This window comes from Pteropus medius, unplaced genomic scaffold, assembly GCF_902729225.1.
Source record: "Pteropus medius unplaced genomic scaffold, Ma_sr-lr_union100, whole genome shotgun sequence".
Lineage (NCBI taxonomy): Eukaryota > Metazoa > Chordata > Mammalia > Chiroptera > Pteropodidae > Pteropus > Pteropus medius.
In genome coordinates, this window is record NW_024340849.1 from 21,799,531 (window position 1) to 21,807,927 (window position 8,397).

Below are 8,397 nucleotides of genomic sequence, written 5' to 3' on the forward strand. Positions count from 1 at the left end.
TCTGAAATGCCTTCTTGTCGCAATCATGGTTATGGAAAACCTAAAATAACGAAGCCACTCAAATGACGTCAAGAACTGATAGGAAAGAACAGATGGCCCCGGTGGCATTTCAAAGTGTTATGTTTTTGCTATGTTCAGAACAGGGGGAAAGAAAATTCAGAGTATAAATCGTAAATATTAGCTTTAGTTAACTAATTATTTTCATAATGAAGATATTATTTGGCCATCTGGATGAAATCATCCTGCAAGGCAACCTGAGAGGAAGAGAGGGAGGTAGAACCAACAGCTCTAAGGAAAATCGCCTCCTAGATTCCCATGCAAGTACCTTTTCTCCTGGCAAATTGTGAATGAAGGAAAGAAAGCACGTGACTAGAGACACAATTTCACTCAGAGACAAAAATGAGTGGCAGCTACACAGTATGTATGATTAAGTGGTTGGCAAGCTCTTCCCAAAACACTTCTTCCACATACTGATTCTCCAAATTTTACTATTGTAGAGACAGTGTAATGTAACAATAGCAGCTCTAGAGTCAGACAGCTTGGGTTCATATTCAGTTCTGTCATTTAATAGGTGCTGACCTTGAACAAGTCACTAAGTTTCTTTCAGTCTTAATTTCTTCATCTTTGAAATGGCGATTTATTTTATTTGTTTGTTTGTTTGTTTGTTTGTTTATTACGCTTACAGCACCTGGTCTTCCTAGGTGGTCTCCTATCCAAGTACTAAGCAGGCCCGACCCTGCTTAGCTTCCAAGATCAGATGGGATCGGGCGTGTTCAGGGCAGCATGACTGTAGACAAAACGGTGATTTTAGATGAGAAATCACACACACACACTCATGCATGTGTGTACACGTACACACAGAGCTTAGTAGATAGTAAGGACCCATTAAGTGTTGACTCATATAATGATCAAAGCCTAATTCCTCCAGCTTTCTCCAGTGTTACAAGTTTTCAACAATTGTTTCTGTCTCAACATGAGTGACCAAATTATGTTCTCATCCCAAGGGTGAGTTTTTAAAGGAAGGAGAAAGGTATGAAGGGACAGATCTGGCTGCTGAAAGGATGAGAGCCAAAGTGAAAGGTGGGATGGTGTTCAGCCTTTTCTGGTGGCTTGAATATGGCTGAAGGCCAGCCCTTGGAAGGAAGAGCATGCTCTCCATTCCGCAGCCATGTCATTTGCTTCAGAATCCTGTGGGCTTCTGCCAGTGGTCGGCCTTCCCTGGATGGGTTTTCTAGATGAAAATTCTGCAGCTCTCAAGAGAATAAAGGTTCCAAAGAGAGCAGAGGGAGAAATCTTTCCTGTTGTAACCAAGGCCAGAATGAAGCTCTTGTCTCCCAAACTGTAGATCATGAGCCTCGGGTACTCCCAATGGTCTGGCTAATTTTGTTCTGCTTCCAATTGGCCTGCTAGTGGTAGATGAGAGGGACCGCTTTAAGAAGCAAGAGGGAAATGAGACCAAATCATCTTGGGGGCATCTAGATAGCATACCTGAGTAAGTTACTGCTGTGGAAGGAATCATTCCTCCTTAGAACAACATATTAGTTACCATCCAGGCCAACCCTTTACTTAGCAAATGAAGAAACTGGTTCATAAGAGACTACAGTGGCTTTCTTGTGAGCTGATCAGTGACCCAGTGACACAGCTAGACCAAGATTCCAGGTCCCCTGACTTCAGTTCTGGACTCTTTCCACTTAAGCAGGGCTTGGAAAACTATGACCATAGGCCAAATCATGAGCTAAGAATGGCTTTGACACTTTTATATGCTGAAGAAAATAATAATAGTATTTCTTGATCTGTGAAAAATGTACGAAATTCAGATTTCAGTGTCCATAAGTAAATTTTATTGAAACAACCATACCCATCTGTCTATGTATTGTCTACAGCAGTTTTTGTGTTATCAGGGCAGAATTAAGTGGCTGGAACAGAGACCTTATGGCTGTATTTCCTAAAATATTGACCATTTGGCCTTTTATAGCAAAAGTCTGCACTAATGCATGTTACTCCTACTCACAAGGAAATCAATTAGAGATGAAAAGAGGAAATAAAGTAACTTTAAGGCATATAGTTGTAAAAGTTCCTTCATGTGCTTTGACTGACTTGTTCAGAAAATCTATGCTATGCCTCTTGCATACCTGGTGGCAGAACACTCCCTACTCTTTCCAGTGGAGAAGCTAATAATGAGAGTGCTACTTGTTCCTAACCAATATCTCGTAGTGGACTCTACTGGGCAAGGGGAGACTGAGAGGCAGAAGTGGTTACCCCATGATTCAGTGAGAATCAAGGACTCCAAGTGCCTCAGTTCCTTCCTTGGTGAAAGGATCCTGATCAAATATTATGGATATTAAATATGCATAACTGCAGACATTAATTGAGGATTTAATATGCTCCCTAATTAAAATTTGGTGGTGAGAAGTTCATCATATTTAGAAACACAGTATTAAAAATCCTCAGAAACTTAATAAAATTATAAATCGGATATCTTTTCTGAAATTAATGAGCCAAAATATTATAACCAAGCAGGAGTCAGCTGTGTCTGGAATTCTGAAGGTCATTTAGAGTCATAAAAATGCAGTTTTCAGTTTTATGGTTTCCGAACAATAATAAAGCTGAGGAGAAATCTGGTTAAAAAAAAGTCATCTTTGCTTCACGTAGCAATTAATATAATAAGAAGCCTGAAGCTGGCGACTTAGGCAGAGACGCAGGTCTAATTTTGAGTTCTAAATCTGAAGTAGTGGGAGGAAGTGTGATAAGTGGTGGGGTCAGGAGGGTCTGGAGTATTGCATGGTGAGTCGGAAGGAGTGGAGTGTGAAGGAGGGTGAGGAAAGAACTTAAGAAGACAGAGCATCAGAAAATCATGGGGAGAGTCTTTGAATAATGAAACTGACCCGTAAAGAAGCAAGAGCCTCAGGAAGCAGTGAGCTAGCTCTTGGTCACTGGAAGAATTCAAGCAAAGGCTGTTTAGAATCCCGGAGTGGAGATTCCTACCACAGGTGGAGGTCAGATTAGATGATATCCAAGTGCTGCTCAAGATTAAGATTTTGATATTCTATAACTTTTGAAGGACACATTGAGCTGGAAAGAAGTAATGACACTGAACAGTTTACTGGCTTGACTCACCCTTGCTCCCAAAAAAGGTTTGGGGACCTCAGACTCCTTCCTTAACGCAAACATTCATTGAGCACTGTATACTATCTTCCCAACAACCATGCTCTTTTCTACCAGTCACCTAGACCTTGTTGCTGCTTTTGAAATGCTTTGGCACCTCCTCCCTATTAGCTCTTTGTATCTGGAACAAGTCTCATCTCACCTCAGGACCACTTCCATCTCAAGCTGATCAGCCTCTTTCCCAACCCCTGTCATAGGTCAGGTTGGAAGCACTCATTCTGCATTTGACTGAGAGCAGTGTTTGTGGAATTATTCCTAGGGGGAGTTTCTGCCTCTCAGTCTCTTGTGAACTCCTAAGAGCAAGGTAACATATATGTATGTATGTATTCTCTAATAAAGCATCATTTGACCCGTGTTAGACATGTTCGATGTGCTAATGAAGAGTTAACCCATGTTTCTAAGTGAAATAGGGAACAAGAACCTTTACTCGGGGGTGGTTCTTAAACTTCATGGGCTTCTGAGTCCTCTCCAGCAGTTGAATCCAGACTGGGAGCATATCCTGAGTGTTACCTACATCACAGGGGTCCAGGGACAGCACTGTGTAGTGAGGTTACAGTTTCATCTTCAGTGCTCAGAATCTTGTATCTTCTTTTGCCCCAATATTAGCTACAGATGTTCCATTCATTGCTTAAATAACGATCATCCCCTCTTAACACATAGAGCACCTATCCCTAGGATTTGCATTCTAACAAGATCCAAAGCCTTAATCTAAATGCTAAGGCAGAACTGGTATATTTGGAAGGGCCTCAGAGCTTTCCTCAGTCACTCAAAATACCTCATTTCAGCTTCTGTTTAAGCTCAGTCCTACTTGTCCATTTTTGAAAAAAGCTTAGAAATATAGACAAAAACCAAAACTGTATCGCTAGTCACATCACAAAGCAGGCCTCGGTCCATGAACAAGAACCAGCGATCTCATGGCTGACTTCATTTCACCGTCTTTGCCCCTTATGCCCTGAGACACCAACAAGTAATGGTCTAATTTTGTCCTTACAGTTTCTAGATTAATTCCTAATATTTTTTAGTGAAAAGATTTTTATACATAAACCAAAAAATTTTGCATATCCCCAAATGATAATATTTGTATTTTTGTTATGTGTTTGTCAGAAAAATATTTACATACACAATTCAATTCAAATCCTCTTGCAATAACTCTTCAGTCTTCACAAGGATCAGTGGCCCAGCAATTGGAAAACTTTATTAAAGATCATTCAATTTTTATTTGTACAAAAAATAAAACCCTGAAAAATATGATCTCTTGGTAATCTTTTCCATGGGTCAAGATGTCAAGTAATTAGAAAAAGATTTCAATTACTTATTAATTAACCATCATATCTTCTAAAAGTTTCTGTAATTTGCAAGATACTGTGATGCTATTGGAGGCACAGGGAGAATACAAGTATAGATGATATCCAACCTATGATGATTCGATTTAGGATTTTCAACTTTACCATGGTGTGAAAGCAATATGCATAATAAATTACATGAGATATTCAACATTTTATTATAAAATGGCTCTGTTTTTAACCTGTAAGCTAATGTGTTTGAGCACGTTTAAGGTAGGCTAGGCTAAGTTATGATGTTCAGTAGGTTAGGTATATTCAATGCATATGACTTACATTATTTTCAACTTATAATGGGTTTATTGGGACATACTCTCTCATAAGTCAAGGAGCATATGTATAAGACAGAGAGCTTACCAAGTGTGGAATTCATTCAGGAAACCAGCCAGACACAGTTACAGCATAATCCAAAGAGATCTATGGAGAGGCCGAAAGACTAGCACAGGGAGTAGAATAATGGAGATTGGGTGAAACCATGCTTGTTGAGCTGAAACAGCAAAGAATGACTTCCTGGACACTTTCAGATAGAACAGTATTCTAATGTGATCAACATATTTTGCCCAATCTGAAAAAAAATAAGAAAAAGGAAAAGCACCCCAAGTTCTGAAGAGCTGTATTTCTTCAATACTCAGTTTTATCAAATTGTTTTTAAAATGCACATTTTAAATTACAATAGTCCAACTGGTGTGTCATCAGTATCTTTTAACTGATAGGTCCAACTTGTCTATTGTATGTGGAAGGCTTTCAAGGACAATGCATATAACATGCCTGGATCACCTCATAAGTGCTTGGGTAGGATACATGATTGACAGGTGAGGATGGCTAAATCTCGCTCAAATATTTGTTCTAGACTATCTTCTTGGTATAAAGCTCGAATCTTTATCTTTTGGCTAAATGGAAGAAAAAAGAAACAATAATAATATAATGAGAACAGACATATTTATTAAAGTAACATGGTGTTTCAACTATTCAACTAGCTTATAAACTAATTTGCCAAGGTGGTTCCACGGTGAAAGATATTGTGACATTTCAGACCCATCAGTATAAAGAACACAAGGGATTATGGAAGAGGGCAGAGGAGTCTCCTCATTTGGCACATCTTGGATACAATTTAAGACTGTATAAATGCCACAGAGATAAGAGCAGTAGCAGTATTGGTGGCTGTCCTCGGAAATGTCCATTATAGGGGCCCTGTCTCTCCCAAGATCTCCAACCCTGGACACTTTCATGAAAATTTATTGATCTACAGTGGCCTCGAACCCCGGCTTTGTCATCTCTCATAAAAGATTGGCTTTTATTCATAGTTACCCAGTGCTGATTTCTACAGGAAGGGTCTTTCTGAGGAATTGTTTTGGTAGCTTGTTTGGTCAGTTAATGCAGTTTAGGCATGGTCACCGACAGTTTATATTTTTGTTAACAATTTCCATGCACATGTCCTATTCTCTCACTTGTATAAAGTGTATTTTATAAGTAAAGATGACATCTAAAACATCTTGGATTTCTTAGCTTGTACTAGGATGAGCATATAAATTTATAGTAAATTTTATTTTTATTTTGGTAAAAGAAGCTGAGTTTCTATTGGCTATCGAAAAAAGACCCTAACCCAGAACTCGATAAAGCCAAAGAATGGATAATGAAAGGAGAAATAAAGAAGTTCTCTGTCCCTAGATGTCAGGAAGCCAGACATTTTGGTAGGATTAGGTACTGTGGTGGGAAAGGAGACAAGGAGCTCAGGCAAGGAAACTTGGGGTCTCAGTCTATAACTTTTTGAGAAAATTTGAACTAAGTCACTGTCCCTCTTTGGGGCTAAGTCAATGTCCTCATCTGTTGGAATTAAGTCATTGGAAAAACTGTCATCTGTTGAATTAAGTCATTGGAAAAACTGTTCTGTAGGTTTCTACTACTATGGACATCTGATAATTCTATGGCACTCAACTGCCTACAACCAGGAGCATAGACCAACTCTCTACTTGTTCCAACCCTTAGCAGCCAGACAAACTTTGTCACAAATAATCATATCTCACATCTGTTCTTCTAAGGGTCCATTCATCTGTCCTAAAAAACATTTACTCTGCCCTAAAATGCCTACATCCTCCCTCCTCTTTCTCTGTAAAGATGGAATTTAAACCTAAATTCTGAGCCACCTTGGAGAATTACTAATTTTCCCCTGGTGATCTCCCATGTATACACAAGGTACACATGTTAATAAACTTTTGTTTATCTAGTCTTTTATTACAGGGGTCTCAACTAAGAACTCTGAAGGGCAGAGGGAAATTATTTTTCCTCCCTTGTACTATGAACTAAGAAGAGGTCCCTCACCTGACCAGGCTGGTACCTTAGTTAATTGTGGACTTCTCAACCTCAAGAACTGTGAGCAATAAATTTCTGTTGTTTATAAGCTACCCACCCAGCCTGTAGTATTTTGTTTTAGCAGCCCAAGTGAACTAAGACAGTAATAACTGAACTTCCTTTGATTAAATGAATAAATGACTACAATCCACTATTATCATTAATTTCAAATTAAATGGGAAGTAAATTATGTGGCTCTTTATGACTTCAATTTGAGAAAAACAGCATATTGGTTAATTACAGTGAGCTGGAGACAAGGTAGAGCAGGCTCTGACATATAATTAGCTGTGTAAACTTGAATAAGTTACTTAACCTCTCTGAGCTTCAGTGCCCTCAACTGCAAAATGAAGATACAATAGTCCCTAACTCACTAGTCACATTGAAAACAGAAGGGAAGGTAAAGCTATAATACGCAAAAGCTGTAAAAAAAGCTATAATACGCAAAGTGCCCACTGGGTACTGACGACAAGGATAATGATGAGAGAAACAAAGGGAGACTAGGCAGAATGGTTCTGTTCTTTCCTTTCTTGTCATAGTCCTCTCCTCTAAATTGTGCCCAGGACAAACCTATGCCTGATCTCAGGGTCTGGCCTCCAAAGGGACACTAATCAGGGCTGAATACTTTTCTTCCTGCCAAAAATGCATAAGATGAAACTACAAACCTAATTACCATCCAAATGACTAAGAATAATTTAAAAACTAGGAAGCCATCCCTTGCACATCTTACAGCAGCCTCAAGCATTAGCACCCATTGGGACAGCCACAGAAGATGGGTCAAAGACACAAGTGTTGGAAACTAGCTCTCTTAGGCCATGACTTGAAACAAGAACAGGACAGTAGAGGGGACCTTTGTGCTTCTGACTTTTTCCTCAGCTACATTTTAAAGTCGTGTGTGCGTGTGTGTGTGTGTGTGTGTGTGTGTGTATGCATACACATGCTCTGGCATGAATGACCCTAGCTTTTCCTGGAATTAATCTACATCACAACAATAGCAGAGACCCCAAGAAGATGACAGTAAACCTGGCATGCAGAGAGTTCCCTGTTTTTTACATAGAGCATTAAACCCTTGCACAGGATGCTGGAAACCCTCTAAAGAGAAAGGGACTCTCATTTATTGATGGCAACTTGATGTCATCAGTAACCCCAGTAGCACTCCGATGTACCCCAGGGGTTATGTATTAGGAACTGAGCTATCTCTCATGAACATTGTTTATTCAGAACCCAGGCCGAATGCCACATCTCTTACTGAATTTCTAATGTGTCAAAGAACCTAATTTGTAAAACAAAACTACCTTTTAGCCAGAAGGCTTGCGATGAGCTTTATCAGTTACTCTGCATTTTTTAATGGCTAAACAATGGCTCTTCAACCAATGGGTCAAGTAACACAGCTCCAGATTGTGTCTCTGAAAACACAAAAACTTGAATTGTTTCTTAGTTGAAAATGAAAAAAACGTCACTGTCATATTAAAAAGCACGAAAACCTGGTCTTTGGAGGTATAAGATCTCCCATTCTTCCCACTAAAGTAGGTCAAAGAATTCTCCT

At 39.3% G+C, this 8,397-nt stretch overlaps 1 pseudogene; it reads right to left on the reverse strand.

Moving 5' to 3' along the window:
* Window positions 1–676: 676 nt before the first annotated feature.
* On the reverse strand, window positions 677–795 carry LOC120589543 (uncharacterized; annotated as a pseudogene).
* Window positions 796–8,397: the final 7,602 nt, after the last annotated feature.